Raw genomic sequence first — 19,732 nt, forward strand, 5'->3', positions numbered from 1 at the left:
CCTTGGTTTCTCCTGCCAGTTCATCAATTCCTATAAACTTGGTCCTGATAGTCTTCCAGGAATGCCTTGCCCCTTAATTTGTAATATCTGCATGTGTGAGAATTCAAATTTCTGACCACCATCCTGACTTCAGACCTGTAATTGTAAATCTGAGATGTTCAGCCATGTTCACTGTTCCCTGCTAACATCTTACAGGAGGAAAAAAATCTCCCTTCTGTTTTGAACGTGAATAAAATGAGGCACAGATGATCCACGAATCGTTTGGTGTTATTTAATAATCAGCAGCAGAGCCAAGAACTTAAGATTCTGGGTTTTCTGGCTTGTGGTGTAATGCACTATGTGTCAGACCACGGCTGCCTGTCTCTAGTAGTAGACACACTGAACTCAGACATCTGTTAAATATTGTATGTGACAAATTTTCATATAAGTACTCTCTGGCTTACTAAGAACATTTTTGATACTAATATATTTCATGATGCAATGTGAAAGAAATACAGTGAAATATATATTTTTTATGATATAAATTTCCAATTAATTTTTTATCATTTTCACTGAGATAATGAATAGACGATACATTGCCTGCAAAGCATGGAGAACGCAGTCTATCCCGAAACTGAGAAAATAGCACTAGAGATTTATTAACTCTTTTTTAACCAACTTGTCTATGAAGTTGGGGTATATATACCTAATTTACTATTTTAAAAGGCAGTTTTAGCTACTTTTGGGAGTCAGGAGACTGAAATTTATGGAGAAAGACTTCTGCCTGGTGAGAAGAAACCCACGGAATTCCTATGCATTGGCATTGCCTCCCTGTTTATTCTAGAGTCTACATAATAAATTCTATTGACTTAACTGCCCAAGATGCATCTCATTCTAGGAGCAATAGAGGTAGATATCAGTGTGAAGAAATGATGTGACATTCTGAGACCTTCTGCTTTCCTTCCACAATGACTGTCTCAATAAGGGCTAGATTTACTGACCAGAAAACGTCGTATAGAGCTCTCACTTGTTTGGGGAGACATGCATATTGTTCCAGGATAATAGTCTCTTCTATTTGAAATTAAAGATGACAGATGAGGCAAAAGATTTCAACATCTTGTTATATAGGTGGCTCTACTTAGCTCCGTCCCAGAATATCTTACAACCAGTCATAACATTACTTTAAAAGCATTAAATATAAAAGCATAAAAGAAAGAAATTCTGTTCTTATGCATGGTCGTAATGATTCAGTCCTCTGGTGGAAGTGTACAGAAAAAGGGTAAATGTATATATTTTTTAACTTTGTTATTTCCTAACAAAAATAAAGCCCTTGATAGGTGACACCTCATCATTTTTTTAACCTTGTGAGCAACCTCATTTTACTTTTTGGGAAGAGCTCCTCCACAGTCCTATGGGCCTTCCTCTCCTGCCATACGGCTGGAATTCTGATCCCACTTGACCACAATAAAGCAGATGAGAGATGTTGCCAAAAGGAATCGTCTCAGGCATGCTAAGTGGAACTGTCTGAGGGAAGTGCACTCTGTATTTCATGATTCACCCACAAGACCTATGCAAACCAGGACTTATCATTGGCCATGTTTGCCATTTTCCAGGAATGAAGACAACATAAAGGAAAGACAAATGAGAGAAAGTGTCTCTTGACTAATGTACAATCTCCAAACAATTCCATGAACATTATCAAACTCTTCTTGAGTCAATATACTAATTTTATAATTTTCCTATTTAAAGTATAGAAAAGTGAGTGAGTAAAACTAAGTAGCTGAATGTCACTGGATATAGGGCTGATCTTATCCATCCATTTGGGGCAATGACTTTATATACTGGAATATACATTAGGACATTCTTTCTAATTTCATTTCTGAGTCTGAAAAAAATATCTGGGCAAAATAGGTATTATGGAAATAAATTTATTTAATCAGAGGGGTCTTTGGAGAAAATTCCCCCAAATAATGACCAGAAATGAGAAATGAATGAATTGTTGAATTCAATTTATTTTTCTTTTTATAAATAAGTAAAGAGAAAAGACAAAGCAGTTTATACCTGCACACTGTTTCTTCTCTTGAACATTGTTCAGATGGAAGTAAGTTTTGTTATTTACTTGCATAATATTGTTTTTTATTTGCATAATATTGTTTGGTTTCTTTGCATTCCATTGCACTTTAAAATATCTCATGTTTTTGTTTTTGTTTTGTTTTTTGAAATAGAATGAATGGTAATCCTTGGTGAAAAACTTAGGAAAATGAGGAGATAGTTGGGGATTGTTAATGTGTTCATTCATTCAACAAATATCCAGCACCAACAGTGCACTGGGTGCTAAGGTAGGTACCAGGATAGAACGAGAAGACAGAATAAACATTTGGCCCTGGTCTAGAAACAATGGCAGGCATTGGTGGGATAATCATGTCCTATATGATCATAAACTGGATTGAGACTGTGGAGTAGATGCCATGAGAGCCTACACTGGAGGCCTGGATTTTAATCAAGAGGCAAGGACATGGCAGAGAAGGATCCTTGATATAGTTGCTACGGTGCTTTTGTGTTTCTCAGAACGGGTCCTAGTCTTCTTTTTTTACCCTGTTCAACTTTGCTTGTGGCATTGTGCTAAAGGATATGAAACTATGCATAACTGGAAGCAGCTACATAGAGCTACTAGTCAAGAAAAATGCCTGTTTTCTTTATACTGTGGCAGTAAGAGCTGGGTATTGATACACTTCTATTCACAATACCATTTCATTGTTGCTGTAGTCAAAGCACCAGAAATTTAAATTTGATTTCAATAATGGTTAGCATAAAATCTATTTGTTGGTCAACTGTGCAGAAATACTAAATGAAGAGGCAAAATACCAGAAAATATTAAATGAAATTGCAAAAATCAAGTGCTTTTATTGAAAATTTCAAAATAAGAATTCAAAGATGCTTACAAAATTGAGTATAATCAAACATCTTTGCATATATGGTAAACTTCATGTTTTCATTGTTTAAATCACTGTTAAAAGTTAAACACAACCACAGAAAAGATATGAAAACATAATATTGTGGTGGAAGGAAAACTGAAGGTTATTTAGTCCATTTCCCCTATTGGTAGGAGAAGTTTCCAGGAGCAAAGCAATCATGTCTTTTACAGAGGTCTCACAGGTGTGGCAAAAATTTTACTGCAGAAGTTTAGTATTTTTCTATTAATTCACATCACCCATTAGTTAAAATTATACAAAATTAGAATTCCATTTGATTTATTTGAATATATTTGGCTGGAGATTAAAAAAAAAAAACAACCAAGTATTGTTTTACATTTGGGGGTAGTGAGCTGAAGAGCCATTGTGTCTTCAGAGAGTTTCAGCTTTATTAGTAGTTTATTAACTATTGATACCTCCATATCTGCTGCAGAAGATTTAGGTTAGATTTATGCCTATATATAAAATATGTTTTTATACCTAAGCCTAGAAAGCAGAAATTGACTCAATTTCAGAAATAGTAAAGCTTAAAATGAAAGAGATAATTCTATTTCAGCTGCATTTTCACTTATTAGTGGCTGTTCCAAATATTCCCCAGAACCCGTAACAATCTACTTGAATTGATTTGCTGAAATGTTTGTTTAATTGGATGATGACTCGCACATTCTCAATGACATAATTAATGTCAAATTTATGGCACATTCCTATAAAATAGTTTTATTTGCACGAATATCAATAGACGTTTTCTCTTCTAGTCTTCATATTGACTTTGTGCTTTAACTCTGCCCGAAGTTAATCCATTTCCTTAAAAAAATTATTTGTTATCTAAACCAAATAAAAATAATTTTTCTTTTTCCTAAGAAAATGAATAACACATTTACTAACCTCTTTTTATTTCAAGAAGGTTTAAATATTTTGGTTTATCTCTTTAGGCCTTTTGGGGAGAAGCAGTATGCCATTGGGATGGAACATGGAGGTTAGTGTCTATAGGTTTTGTTTCCTTCTGGTCTTGTGTCCTGGTAGGGAAATTTCCTGGGAACAGTCTCCACCTCACCAGATGGCCACTGGGCCGTTGCCCTTATGTCAAAGCTCCTAGCATGGTGATGGAGAGGTGGTCAACAAATCATCACATCTCAGTATCTCCAAACTTCTCCGTGAGTTTTTATATTGTAAGGATGCTTAGTTTATGAAAGAGTAAGATTTATTTTAAAAGGTTGTACAAAGGTCATTCAGTAATAGAGTCTATGTCATGCCACAGTTTGGAATTTGACAATAGGTTTTAAATGGTGCATCAAAAATAATCTTTATAATTATTCTCCATTTAAAATTTGGTTTAGTTAAAAAGAGAGTAATCAAATGGGTCTGATAATAAGAAAAGGGACAAAAACTGCTCAGGTATACCTTGACTCTTTTAATGATACCAATTTTTAGAACTGAGGAACCTCTAAAAATATACTTCCCATCTGTAGGATGAGACAAAATTATATGGAACCATTCTTATGATTTTTACAGGTGTTTAAAAAGATTTCTAGAAAAAAATCATATTTTAATTTACTCAAAAAGCATTGTGCCTCTTACCCTAAGCTCTCATAATGCATTGTAAATAGTCCTGTTTATACACCACACACAAGTATAGGGTTTTCTAGATGGAAGGAGGAAAATCAAGCAGGTGTGTTAAGTCTTCCTGGACCAAATAGGCCCTACTGCCCTGAGAGGGTGAATGGAATTCTGAGTTCTTCCCAGGGAGTAAATTAAGCGCTGGGAGACTCTTCATTTAATGATCTCATGAATCCTCATAATATTCCTTATGAGGTAGATGACAAGTTGTATTAGCCCCATTTGTATTACAAGAAAAATGAGGCCTGAAGTTGTTATAAAATTTTGGTATGGAGGTGGAGAAATGTGTTCCTATCACAGAAATGGTCCTCGGTATTATGTCACTGTGGATGTGTTATAATTAAAGTTTGCATGTAGAATTACATTTGGGACCTCTTGAAATTGAATTTATATCTTTTTGCTTTGTGTTTTATATCTTTTTAGAGATCAGTAGGCACCATGTCCCCCATGCCTTTTGCAAGACTCATATTTTGAATTTGTCTGAGTAGAGAGGATTTGCCATTTGCTGAAATAGCTGTGTTAAAATCTCACAAGAGACAGCCCTGTCCTCATGGACTGCTAAGAGATCAAATATTTTAGTCCTGAGCACTCCTCAGACCTCATCTAGAACATCCATATTGCAAGGGGTAATGGAATCATCACTTAAGTTGTTCTGAAAGCAGTAGCAGTGCTATCATTTATAGACTCTTGTGAGAAGACAGTGCTTTAGCTATCCAGAAACAAAAAGACAAAAAGTCTTGGCTATGGAAAGCTACTTAGCAAAGCACTGCAAAATGGATAAAGAATGCTGTGAGTAAGTGGGAAAAATATTGAACAGAAACAGCTTCATTTTGAATGGCCATGCCATTTGTTTTCACATAATCATACAGCCCCTCTGGTCTTTGTAGTCTCTTTCTGTAGGTAAATGTTCTGGTGAAGCATCTTTTAGATCATGGTAAGGTAATATAAAATAATGGGTCTTATTGGATTTTTCTTTACCGTCTCATCTTTGCCATTTTTGAGAAAAATAGTTGGGATAAGCTACTTTAGAGAGCTTGATTTGCACATTTGCCATTATGTATTATGGTGGATGATAAAAGTGAATTTGGCCTGACTTTGATGTTGTATGCAGTACACATTTCTGAGACGAAATGAGCAATGCATTGGAAATCCTGGACTGGAGAGTATCACCAAAGTACATATACTTTACCTCTTTCAAGGGAGGTAATTAGTTGACTACCATTAGTCTGAATGATGCTGCAAGTATACTATCACCTAAGTGACATATTCTTGCTTCTGGTGGCATTTCTAGAGAGAGCTATTCACTTTCTGTAAGAGAGATTTCTTTCAAAAACTGAAGAGATACATGTAGCCACGAGAAGAATTAACAATGTGTCAAACACAACGAGGAATTCAGAAGAAAAAAACCAATAAGCTCAGAGGCCATTGTTGCATGATCTTCTTCACATTGGTATATAACATTTTGGTTTGCATGACATGGATAATACTGAATCGTGACCTTTAGGATGCTTTCTCCAGATTAGTAATACCATAAATGAATTATAGCATTCTAGGAGACCCTATGCTATACTATATATCATGATAATATATATGGATATTCAACCTGGTATATATAAGTCACAAAAATATAATATTAAGCATCAGTAATATTTTAGAATAATAATATTGTGCAGTTAAACCCATGCTAATTAAAAATAAGGGGAAAAAAGTACTTTGGGATATTTAAAGAATAATAGATTCTACTTAAATCTACATCTCTCCACATAATCTCTCAAAACTTAAGCTCAACAAGAATATACAAAACCACTCATAAGCTACAGTATAACATAAAACAAATATACTGCAAACTTTAATTTATAAATAACAAAGAAAATAAATATCTGAGACCAGCAGAGCCAGCTACGTAACTCACACTGGAAAGGAGATCCAGGTGAAGATTTTGTGAAAAGGCAAAAGAGGGCAGCAGGAGTAGTGATGATGGAAACAGACAAAATCACTACCAAAATAGATGACTACCCGCAGTGGAGAAATTAATTGAACAGATCTGGAGCCTGGTAATGACTAGAACCTAAAGTAAGAGGCTTGAACATGCATGGAGCCAGAGGATACAGTTTTGGGAGCTAACCACTTCCTGGAGAGAGAGAAGCAATTTACAAGAATGTGATGTCTCTTGGAGGCAAGGTGGTGAAGAGAAAGAAGGAAGGAAGTGGTGAAGTCCTGCAGAAAATGAAGAGAAAATAAAATCGAACGAGACTCTCTACAAGATGATGTCACTGATTTTTTTAAAAAATGATTTTCACCATACCAAGAAAAGAAGGCAATTCAAGACTGAAAAAACTAGTAAGTCACCAGAATTTTCACCCTTGCATATATATAATCAATGTCATTGTTAGTCTAGGAAAATAACAGACATTTGAACACAATCTGAAAATGGCAGACCCCATCCCTACAAAACTTATGAGAAAAAGCAAATGAGAATCAAATGCTCTTCAGCTGGCAAAAATTCCCCCCCCTTTCCTGCTTACCAAGACACACACACACGCACACACACACATACACACACACACAGCAGAGGAAAGCCATGATATAACAGGATCCTTAAACAACCACTTAAAACAGGAAAAAACACACTGAATAAGAAATATGAAGATACTGAATGACAAAGGGAAGATGTGAAGCACAATGTGACCAAACTCAGGAATTAAACAAAAGAATAGGTAAATATTATCTCAGAAATGCAGAATAAATGACAAGAAGCTTAACAGAGTATAGAATCAGCTAAAAATATATTGAGGAGCAATAAGAACAGGTAGAAGAATGAACTTCAAATGCAGGAAAAGGTAAAAAAGGATAAGAAAAAATAATACAAAATCTAAGCAAGGAAAATCCAATACTCATATAATAAATGACAAAAAAAGAGGAAGAGGAAGAAGAAGAAGGAGCAGAAGAAAACAATAAAACAAAATCAAAATTCAAATGTATAATCTAAGGAAACTTTCAGAAGTAAAATAAGTTTCAAATCTGTAAATTACAATGTCTCATTACATACCTAGGAAATCCACAAACAGAAATGTTGAGAATGAAAATGTAAAGTTAGGGGACATTCAGGAAAGATGATCCAAATTTCCTTATAAACATGCTAATGACAAACCCCTGGTGTGTGTGTGTGTGTGTGTGTGTGTGTGTGTGTGTGTGTGTGTGTGTGTATGTTAACAGGAAATTTAATTTATGTTAAACACTTTTTACAGAGTGACTCTTATTTGACTAGGTTTGCTTATGCTATAAGACTGGACTCTAAGGGCCACGAGTCCCTGGAAAAGATCACATAAGTTCCATAATTCTTGGAATGTAAAATGAAGGTGCTTCATGGTTAGCCTGCTTTTGTATAAATTACGTCCAGCAGCTTCCTGTAAAGTTAAACATATTCCTAAGTATTCCCCTGCTATGTATTTATGTCAAAGAAATAAAGACATTTGCCCAAAGATAGATTTGCTCTTGAAGTTTTCTAGAAGTTTTATTTATAAATAGTAAAAGCTAGTAACAACTAAAATGCCTATTGACAAGTGAATGGATAGACAGATGTGGCATGGCCATACAGGGAAATACTGTTACTTAGCAATACAAAGAAACAGGCTACTAATACATGAAGTAGCACGGATAATCACAAAAACATTATAATGAATGAAGGAAAAAAGGAATAGAAAGAGCAGATACTGTATGATTCCATTTTTATTAAACTCTAGAAAATGCAGAATCAACTTGTAATAGCAGAAAGCAGGTTCATTTTTTTTTAATTTCTTTTCTGGTCCAGGGATGGAGGAAATTTTTCCAATGTGGGAGTGTTTCATATCTTGATTTTAGTGGTGCTTTAAAGGTTGTTTACATTTGCCCAAACTTACCAAATGTCATATTTTAATTGGATGCATCAAATTTTAAATTATACCTTGATAAAATCTGTTCTGGTTTGCTAATAATGCCATTATGCAAAATGCCAGAAATGGATTGGCTTTTATAAAGGGGGTTTATATGGTTACACAGTTACAGTCTCAAGGCTATAAAGTATCTAAGATAAGGCATCAACAATCAGGTACCTTCACTGGAGGATGGCCAATGGCATCCGGAAGACCTGTGTTAGCTGGGAAGGCATGTGGCTGGTGTCTGCTTGCTCCCAGGTTGCGTTTCAAAATGGCATGCTCCAAAATGTCAGTGTCAGCTTCTAATGGCTGTCTTCAAAATGTGTCTCTCAGCTGCAGCTCCTCCAAAATGTCACTCTCAGTTGCTCTGTTCCTTCTGTTTGTCAGCTCATTTATATGGCCCCAGTGATTTAATTCACACCCACCCTGAATGGATGGGGTAACACCTCCATGGAAATTATCCAATCAAAGTCATCACCCAGTTGGGTGGGTCATATCTCCATGGAAACATCTAATCAAAAGGTTCCAACCCAGGCTGCAACCAAGAGGGACACTTGAAGAATGCACAGAAGCTGAGAGAGTTGCTGCAGATGAGAGACAGTTTGAAGACGGCTATTGAAAGCAGACTCTTGCTCCGGAGAAGCTAAGAGAGGACAAACACCCCAAGAGCAACTAAGAGTGACATTTTTGAAGAACTGCAGCCCAGAGAGGAATGTGCTGGGAGAAAGCCATTTTGAAACCAGAACTTTGGATCAGATGCCAGCTACGTGCCTTCCCAGCTAACAGAGGTTTTCTGGAGACCATTGGCCACCCTCCAGTGAAGGTACCCAACTGCTGATGTGTTACCTTGGACACTTTATGGCCTTAACTGTGTCACCATATAAACCCCCTTTTATAAAAGCCAAAAAAAAAAAAAAGGTTCCAATCCAATCAACACTAATACATCGCCCCCCACAAGGTTGCATCAAAGATAATGGCGTTTTGGGAGATACAATACATCCAAACTGCACAAAATCCATCTTAAAAAAAAACAATGGAAATGGATTATATAACACACTGAAATAAAAATAAAAGAATCCTTTAGTCACTCTATTGATACTCAAAATTGGGAAGATCTGTTCTTTATTAAAACAGTAAAGCAAGCTTATAAATGTAGAAAGAATGTTAGAATGAGATAATCAACATTTTCCAACTTCTCATGTAATATAGCCAGGCAAGGAATATCAGTGGATGTTATTGGCATACAGTTTTTGAGGAATAAGATATTCACATAATCTCAAAGTACCACTTCACGGATTACCTACCAATTACAAAGGGCACAAACATTTCCGTAATAGAGAAATCTGCTCTTCACCACCTTAACTAATCAATCAAACAGCTTCACCAATAACGGGAAAGGCTGTCATTTTGTGCCTCTTATGTGATGTGAGTTGAATTACACAAAATCACATGTGTAGTATCCTTGCTGAATATTATCAATATGAATCTGTTTGATAATAAGGAAACAACAATAAAAGTTCAGATTGAGACCTTTAATGAGAAAACTTGCCTTGACTATACAAATGTTGTGTCATAAAAGGCAAATTAAAAAATAAAAAAAAGCAACTTGGGGGTTGTTGTAAATTAAAGGGGACTAAAAAGACAAGGTAACTAAATGTAATGTGTTATCCTTTATTGGATACTTGATAAAAATTTAAAGCTCTAATGGAATTTTGGGGGACACATGAAATCTGACTTTTCATGATGTTATATAATATGATTATATTAGTGTTAACTTTCTGGGATATGATAACTATTAAAGAGGAGAATATTCTTCTTAGGAGGCACATGCTGAAATATTTAGGGATGAAGTATCAGCATGATTGATGTCTGCAACTTACTCTAAATGTCTGAGAGAGAGAACATTCAGGAGGCAAGAAAGGAAAAGGGAGAGAGGGAGGAAAAAAAAGAGATTATGGCAAAATGTTAACAGTTTCTAAATGTAGGTTCTAAGTGAAGGGCATATGGGTGCCAAAAAAAAACATTTTATTTTTTGTATGTTTGAAAATTTTCCAAAACTTTGGCTATAAAAAATATGCAAAGTATTACAATCTATCACTTGATAATTAAATTAATGGGAATTTTCACTTAATGGCAATTACCTCTGGGAAGGGATGAAGTAGACATGAGGCAATGGCCGAGGAGAACATGAACTCATTTGCTATTGTATTATTTCCTTAAAATAAAACTGAAAGCAAATAAAAACAGTTAATAATGATTAATTCTTGAGTGTGGTATTAATGACTGTGAGTGTTCTATTACTATGTAGTGCTTTTCTGTATTTTTAAGGATTTGTTTAAAAGTATATTTTTAGAAATCATTTACTGGAAGGAAGTAAAACATAAAGGTTAAGAACATGGTCTGAATTATTATTGTGAATCCTGGTTATTACCTTCATATGACAATTCTTATTTCACCGTATCTGTAAAGGGTTAAAAATAAATATCACTCACATCACTGCAAGGATTAAATGCAATGTAAAGCATTTATCACTGTATTTGTTACTCAGCAAGTTCTCAATAAATGATTTTTATTGTAATTATAAAATGGAAGTCTTATTAAAAAAATATTTAGAAGATATCCATGTCCTGATTTAATGAGCTTGTTAAGTTATATATTTGCATGAAGGTAGATGCCTAATAATTCTTGTGTAATTTCTTTTCAATTCAATGGAATTATAAAAACTATGTGAGCATTTGTGCATGCATGAGTACGTGATATAAAATATGAATAATTTGAGGCTGAATATGCAAAGATCATGTGGCAAAGAAAATATTCTTAGTAAGAAAATGATTAATTTTGTTCTTGAAGGATTTAAGGGGACAATAAGCATGTGTTTCAGGTATAGTTAAAGAAGATTTAAGGGAAAACTGGAGGAGAGTGAAAAGAAAGACTAGAGAATCCAAATAAATTGGATTAGATACTTTAGAATCTCTGTTTGTTTTTTTTTTCCCCCTGTAAGTTTTTCTATCTCTTTATGTTATTTTCCTTACTCTGGTTTTAATCATTTACCCTTTAGGGGCTTAATTCTACTTTTTCTATTATAGATTTCTTAAAGAAAAGAGTTAAGTGCTATAGTATCAGACTCAAGATAATTTCCTTTTTCCATTTACTTTTACTTATATTTTAAAATATTTGAAATAGAAAAAAAGTTTGTTTTCCTTTATAGGAAGCACTGAGTTAGTGCTCAGTGAATAATAAATCATCATAATAAATGAGATGACTAGATTCCTTACAGAATTACTGCATTCTGGTTTCAATATTGTTAAAAGATGCGTATATCTTGTCCCATGTGTTACTGCAGCTAATTTAAGGAGTATCTTTCACAGGAAAAGAAAGAGGCAGTGATTTAAATAAATGTGTGAATTCTGCAGAATATATCATAAATTGTGTTCACCTTCATTACATTCATATTTTTCTATTTTTAGAAGTATAACCAAAATCAATATACTCCATCCATTTCCCCTTTCTTTTGGAAATTTCTTTGTCTTTTTGTTTTGTTTTGTTTCTTTTTTCCTGTAAAGCCATCAATTTTGCATCTGGGCCTCCTCATTTTTGTTCTTTTTCCTCAATCCTATTATCGGTAGGAGTAGTCACTGTTCTACTCTGTTTATGATGCCATCTTAAAATCCTTTGATTCTTCCTAACCTATGTCACTCCTTGGTCTTTTTAAGGTTCCATTTCTGTAATAAGATCATTGCAGAGTATTACAGCTGAATATAAATTGAAGGCTCTATGCCACATTGTTCTTCTTATGACACCGAAAAACAATATCAAACATGTCTCAAATTACCCTACTCCTTTAGCTTGCTGTTTAAAAGATTGTGACTAAGAAATGTGTTGATATTTCACTATACCAGAATGGTATTATATGTGTTTGGTTTTCAACTTTACTGGAGCTAACATTTTTTTTTATAATAGCATAAAGTGAGTTAAAAAGAACTCTGTAATATAAATAAGAGATACTAACATCTACCTATACATGTAATTTTAAAACACAATTTAATGCCCTAAATGTGTGTAGGAGAAATGAAAGGAAATAAATGTCTAACAAAACAATACATATTTCAAAACATAAATATCCAGGCATGGCTTAACTAGAAGGTATGATAAAAGAGTCCAGGTCTCTGCACCATGAATGTCTCAGCTACACGGCAACCGACATAGATGAATCATTGATAACTATATACCACAAGTAGCATTGCCAATGGGAATGTATTTCCTGAAATCATGAGCAACTCTTTGGAAAGTTTCAAAGCAATTCTGTGTAGTTCTTTATTAACCCAGTTCTTACATGCCTTACGTTCCTGGAAAATTCAGTGTATTTAAAATTTACGATACAAATGCTTTGGGTTTATATGTAAAATGGAGTTAAGTTCCAGTCTTAGGTAATCACAAACAGGTTTTTACCTAAATAAATAATCTCAGTAGCATGAGGATGTTTGTTGGGATGTGGGACAGTTCTTCATTGTATGGCACTGTCTCCTCCACACCACTCTCTCCAAGTATGAGGAATGCCCTCCAACTATTGCAACAAGAAAAAAGGCCACCCAAATGATCAAAACACACCCTGGCGCCCATTTGACAAGCACTTCTCCAGGGAATATTTATCCTAAAGAACCACTGATGCTAAAACATGCCTTTTAGGTCTATAAGGAAGCATTCATGATTTCCATGGGTTCATAACCATAATTCACCCATCTCTTTTCTTCCCATGCTTTTCATAAATTGTCACTGTATTTTACTCACATGATGGGTTATGATACACAAATGAAGAGAAACAATGAAAACAATCACACATCCTTGCGTGTTTACTTGATCTTTAAAAAATCCGTACTTCGATTTTTAGTATAAAAAATGCCAATTGGAAGTTCAACTGTCCACCTTTTTCTTAAATTATAGAGTCTTCTATCTTAGAAACATTTTTCTGTATACTCTTCCCCATTTTTACAGCATCTTTTATAATATCCTCCTTTCTGGGTTGCACAGTTAAATGAGAGTTAAAGATCCTTATATTCACCATCATGAGCCACAAAGTATAATTTGCTCTGTACTCCATTATCATTGCAACTATGGGTTTTTAAATCAATTTGTGCTTCATTTCAGAGGGGATTTATGGACACTCACAGAAAGATGATAATATAGTTGTATAGTCATCAAGGGAAGGGAGAGTTTGATGGTGTTCTCAAGGACCATTTAAGTAGAGTGACAAAAGGGGCAATCATGCTGCAGACAGTTAAGAGAGCAAGGATTGTGAAAAAGTGCTGTCAGGTCTTACTAATTGTCAGAGGAAAAGCTGAAAGTAAAAGGATGGCAAGAAATCAGATATTAGCGTGCCAAGCAACAGTTTTGATTTCTGTGATATTTTCTGCTGAAAACTATTCCCTTTTATATGCCTGCATTCTCTGGAGATGTTAAAAATTGCAATATTTTTAGACTGACTAATGAAAAAAAATAAGAACCAAGATCTATAATTATCAGTAGTGTAAATTTTATCTTCTTTCATTTTGAATATACTAATTTTTCTCTCTGGAAAGATCAATATTGAAAATCTAAGGTTGACTTTTGTGGCTAAAATGCTTTATTCAGTCTTCAAAAGAGGAAATAAAACATCAAAAGTCTCCCTTATACCAGCAGTTACTTTAGAAAATTATACCTAGCTTATACAAAATAATTTCTCAGACAGCGTAATTCATCTTATCTCCTCATACCTATGCACAGAAGCAGAATGTTAATGTATTTAGACCTTCTGATTGGAGACTTAACATTTACACTGGCATAAAACATTAATACTATCATCCAAGCATGAAAATTCCAAATTAACAGAATTCAATACTGCTATTTGGGCAACATGGGAGTTATTGTAAGAACCGGAAGGAATTCTATAAAACATGGTAGAGCATGATACGAGAACTCTAGAATTTAAATGTCATTCTTCATACATGGTTGGACAAGGCATTTATCCCTGTACCATTTCTGCTTTAAATAATATGCCCGTTTTCTATGAATTTGATAGTAAGAGCTGATTACAATTCCAGGTTTGGGATTAGGACTTCTTGGGTTCAAATTTGGCTCTGCTAACACTGTGGAAGTTCTTCAAGCACTGTGCCTCAATTTCCTTATCTTTAAAGTGGGATTATAATTGTGTTGCTCTCCTAGAGATGACGTGCCTGGCATATCGTGTGTGCAAGCAATACTTATGATTTTTTAAAATGAAAAACTTAATTAAAAAGAAAATGATTCATGGCAAAATGCACATGAAAGTAATTTTACAAGTAGAAAACAATGTATAATATTTATTAATTAAAATATTTGTTTCACTAAAGTAAATGAATAAGATAATACAATTGATATTCTTATTTTTCTCCAAAATTGACAGGTATTGTTATTTTGATGTATCTAAAGACTTTTCTTTCTTTCTTTTATATCAATCTTAGCAGATTCTTTCAGCATCAACAGGAACAGGACATTGTTTTTGAAAGTCATACACCTTATATATCATATGTATTACTTATATTCACTCTACATATTTGAAACCCACACGTTTCAATTTTTATTTGCAAATCTATCACTGTGCACTCTTTAAAAAGTAAATGAATAGCCCAAATGCCTTTCCTCTCAAACTTCAACTTGCAGCAATCACTCCTGAGCTAGGCATCCAGTCCTCAGGAAGGGAAGGCACTAATGAAAATTAGCATTCCAAAAGAATCTACTGCAGCTGTCATCATAAAAAGAAACTGATTAGTGGTTTGGATGGTGCTAACTCTGTAAATTATCAAACAAAACACTGCAGAAGCATCCATTTACGTATATGAAAATTACAATTTGAACATCACACTTAGAGCACATTAATCAACTTCATTCTTTGTTTTTGTGGGTAATGAGGCTTTGCAGAAAGGTAAACAGCCAGCTAAATAAAGTTGCTTAGGCAAAAATGGATTAAACATGTTCATACTTTTTTAAAAAATGAAATTTACTAAGAGGTGTTTAAATAAAAGAGGCATCCCCTTGGTCATTTATTTCTATTTTTAGTCTCTATTTGGCCTTTCTCCTGGAGGCTTCTTTTTTTCTTTTTCTTTTTCTTTTTTTTTTTTGGTCTTCTGTTTATTTCAGTTTCTTTCCAATTCTCCCTAAATGTAATGTGAAATGTAGGACTTTTAAGAAATGATTAATGCAAATATCCTATTGCCTTTTATTTGTTATCTAACAATATAATCTAATTAAAATGTTTCTTAAAAGCTACTCCGACCTTAGATAATGCTTTTGTAGTATAGTAGCTATAACTATTTCCTGTGAGGTGAGCTTCTAATGACTTTTTCTGCCTATTATCTAATAATTTATATAAAGCAAGCCTTCTCTCATGGGAGTTGTACTTCTAGAAAACAAAATGGCTCAGGTTGTAATTATGATACTATATTGCAAATTTGGATTAGAGAGACAAACCAAATATCCACAAGATGAAAGAATCATTCTTTCTCTAAGTATTTACTGAGCACCTCTATGCACTAGGTACAGAAGATGTAGCATTAGGCAAGATTTAAATGACTGACAAATGTTTTAGTAAGTGGCTCTTACTTTTCTTGACCAACCATGGAAAATCCACTGGAGAACTGAGATCCGGCAAGTGCCATATGTCACTGAAAGTGTTAAAAAACAAAGGATTTCATTTCAAATAGGAAATCAATTTCTAATGTGCCTGTCCCTTAATCATTTTTTGTCTTGGTAAACTACTTTATAGTGGATTACAGGACAATATTTCAGGATTTCTTATGTGTTGGTTGTTTTCATTTCGTTACTGAGATTAGTTGAGGACCCTCCTCCCATTTTTATTCCGTCAGTGTTTTCAAATTTGATTCAAGATTCATCATTATAACCCCTTGAATATTATTGTTATTTAAGTAAATTCTTCTAGATCAAATTATATCTACTCTTCACTGTGATTTTATGGATTAAAGATTTTCAAATGTATTATCTCCAGTACCACTTTAGAAAAATTCAGGGAAGTTAATAATTGATATATTAATATTTGGCATGAAATAATATTTTTTCTGGTATTTGGTATCATATGATATAATGTTTCTCTCTACATAAGGTGTTCTAGATTGCAGGAGGAATGTAGTAAAATTAAAGTTAGTAACTCTGGCTTAGTTCATTAGGAGAAGTTGAATTGTATTGGGCTGGAGAAAGAGAAATTATATTTGGTGGGAGAAAGATATTTTTGGAGAAATACACTGAGCATTCTTTGGGCGAACAGGCACATTATTTAAAATTGGGCAGCTTAAATCCCATATTCTTTATCTTTGATGATTTTTTGTTTCATATGTTGAAAAACTTTGATATTAATCCTACTAAATTTTGCATTAACTCTAGCCACCATGTTTGCAGGCTCAAAAGAAAAAAAAATGCAGGTTATCAATGCTTATTTTATCCTTTTAATCCTATTATGGTTTCCTCACTGCTGAAGCAAATACCATCAACTGGGTTGGCTTATCAATGGGAATTTATTGACTCACAGTTTCAGAGGCTAGAAGGCCTGCTTCCTCGCAGGGTTGGTATCTTATGACTGGCTGGCAATCTTGGGGTTCCTTGGCTTTTAGGTCAGACGATAATACACATGGTGGGTTCTTCTTTCTGTTCCAGAATCAGTTGACTTCCAACTTCTGACCACTCACTGTGTTTTCCTCCCTATTCCCAATTTCCTTTGCTTGTAAGGACTTCAGACATACTAGATTAAGGCCCACCTTGATTCGCTTGGGCCTACTCAAAAAGTCCTATTTACAATGAGTTCACACCCACAGGACCAAGGATTGGGACCTAATCATGCTTTTATTGTGGAAGATATGATTAAATCCCACAAGCCCATAGTGTTTCCTATATGCAAAATTATCTTCAGCCTGCTCACACAGTCTCTAGTCACACTGGCACAGAGAGGATTGAATATCCCCTTTGGCTCTTTTTCATCCTTTTTGCTAATGTATTTCCTTGAAAAGCTCTGTGCATATAGGAAGTTTCTAAAACAAATCTTACTTACGAGCATTAACACCTGCCAGTTTTTAAAAAAATTTTCTTTGAAGCGTTTCTGTCCTTAAAATTATTTGAAAATACTTTTGTCTGTCACACAATTAATGATAATTTAGCCAACAGCTTATATGGTATAGACCATATCTAACTTGACCTTCTCGAATTATGCTTTGTCCATGTCAAAGTGAACAGATGACTTGGTAGCAGTTCCTTCCATGGTCAGTATTATTCCTACATTTTCACCCAGTATAGAGACTTTCCATAAAATCATTTTCTTACGAAGCGTGGCTTAGTGATATGCTCTACCAAATATATCCTTCCTCCTGCCCTGTATATCTTTATTCCTTTATTTTATGTAACAGCATATCACACATATGCCATTTCTTTTATATTTCTAGTGTTAAGAGTTAATGTTAATTAGTGTGGTAATTAGAAACCAAATGACTTTAAGAAATAGTGTGCATAGAGTAGCGAGAATACAGGGAGCAGGTAGTTAATGAGTAGACAGTAAATTGGGCTCTTTGGCCTTTGCTGGCTTTGTCTTCCTTCCTTTAGCAACTGTGGTCTATGAAATCTGGAAAATTGAAAATAAAATTTACCTTTGTATAGTCATTGAAAGGCTTACAAACCAATTTTGGGCCTGAATTGCAAGTGTGGAGTTGTTACTATTTGGTGTGTGCTTTTCATCTTAATGATGGAAATCATTTCCTGAAGTTCTTTGAAATGTTTTCATCTCCACTATACTCATCATAGAACTATACAGTGCCTCAAAAAATGTATTTTCAATATTTAAGGTATTTCAAGTTAATCTCTGGCAATTTGAGTGAAAATTTTATGTAGGTAGTTCTGTAATCTAAGGAATATGTTGAATCATTTATGCTTTTAAATGGTTTGTTTTAGGTGGCCCTTTTTTCTAGACTTTACAACTCCCTCCTTTTTTTTTTTTTTTTTTTTTTAATTTTATATTTCAGCTCCCCAAGTGTTGCTTATTTGTTTGCTATGCTGATGTGATGGTTAATTTCATGTATCAACTTTGTTAGGTTATGGTATTCAGTTGTTTCCCAAGCACCAACCTGCTTGTTGCTGTAAAGGTGTTTTGTAGATAAGATTTGTATCTATGATCAGTTGATTGCATTTATAATCATCAAAGGAGACTCCCCTCAGCAATGTGGGGAGTCTTCTCATCCAGTCAGTAGGAGGTATGAAAAGCCAGAACTGAGGATGCCAGAGGTCAGAAGAAGAATTTCTGCCTCAACTTCAGCATTGGCTTTTGCTTGAATTGCCAGCCACCAACCTTCCCTGCAGAATTCCAACTAAAGGTTAGACTTCAGCATTACCTTTATTTGGAGTTTCCAGCTCACAGCCCAGCCTATGGAGTTTGGACTTACCAGTCTCACAGTCATGCAAGTGAATTCCTTATAAAAAACCATGTACACATCTTGCTGGTTCTGTTTCTCTGGGGAACCCTGACTAATCCAGCTGGCTGGCTTGTTTCTTTATTTTAGTACGAAAGATGATGTATTGAGCAGTTTGGGCTAAATTATGCTATAGTAACAACAAACCCTAAATCTCCATAACTAGCAACAATTTCTCAATCATATTTTATGTTCTTTATAGGCTAGTTGTGTTTCTGTTTCGCATCATCTTCATTTTGGAACCCAGGATAAAGACACATTCTTTATCTTGGACATTGTAAATCTCAATAAAGAAGGAAACAAAAACATGGTAAAACCATGTGATGGCTCCTAAAATATTGGTAAAAAGTGGCTCTCATTTCTTCTGTTCATATTCCATTGGCCAAGGCAAGTGAACTGGAAAGGGCTGATGTTAATGGGAAATAAAATATCTACAAAGAGAAGGCAAGTAAATAATTTGAACAGTAATACAAATTGCCACGGAGGAATTTAAAAGAAGTGACAAAGAAACAAAAAAGAGAAACATAATTGCCTCAGACCTATGTGAGAGTAAGACTTTGGAGAATCTTGGTGAACTGTGATAGTGCTAAATGAACCTTACAAGGATCTCTTCCTTGACAGAAGGTGATTCCACGGCTCCTGAGAGTTCTTGATAGTAGTAATATTACTGTGGTTAAGCAATTTGGATTTGTGCTTTATTGATCTCCATTGGCTGATTATATCTTCTGTTAATGGAGAGAAATACAGAGCACTTTCTTTTCTTGGGATGGTTTCA

The sequence above is a fragment of the Choloepus didactylus genome, chromosome 12, assembly GCF_015220235.1.
Source record: "Choloepus didactylus isolate mChoDid1 chromosome 12, mChoDid1.pri, whole genome shotgun sequence".
Classification (NCBI taxonomy): Eukaryota; Metazoa; Chordata; class Mammalia; order Pilosa; family Megalonychidae; genus Choloepus; species Choloepus didactylus.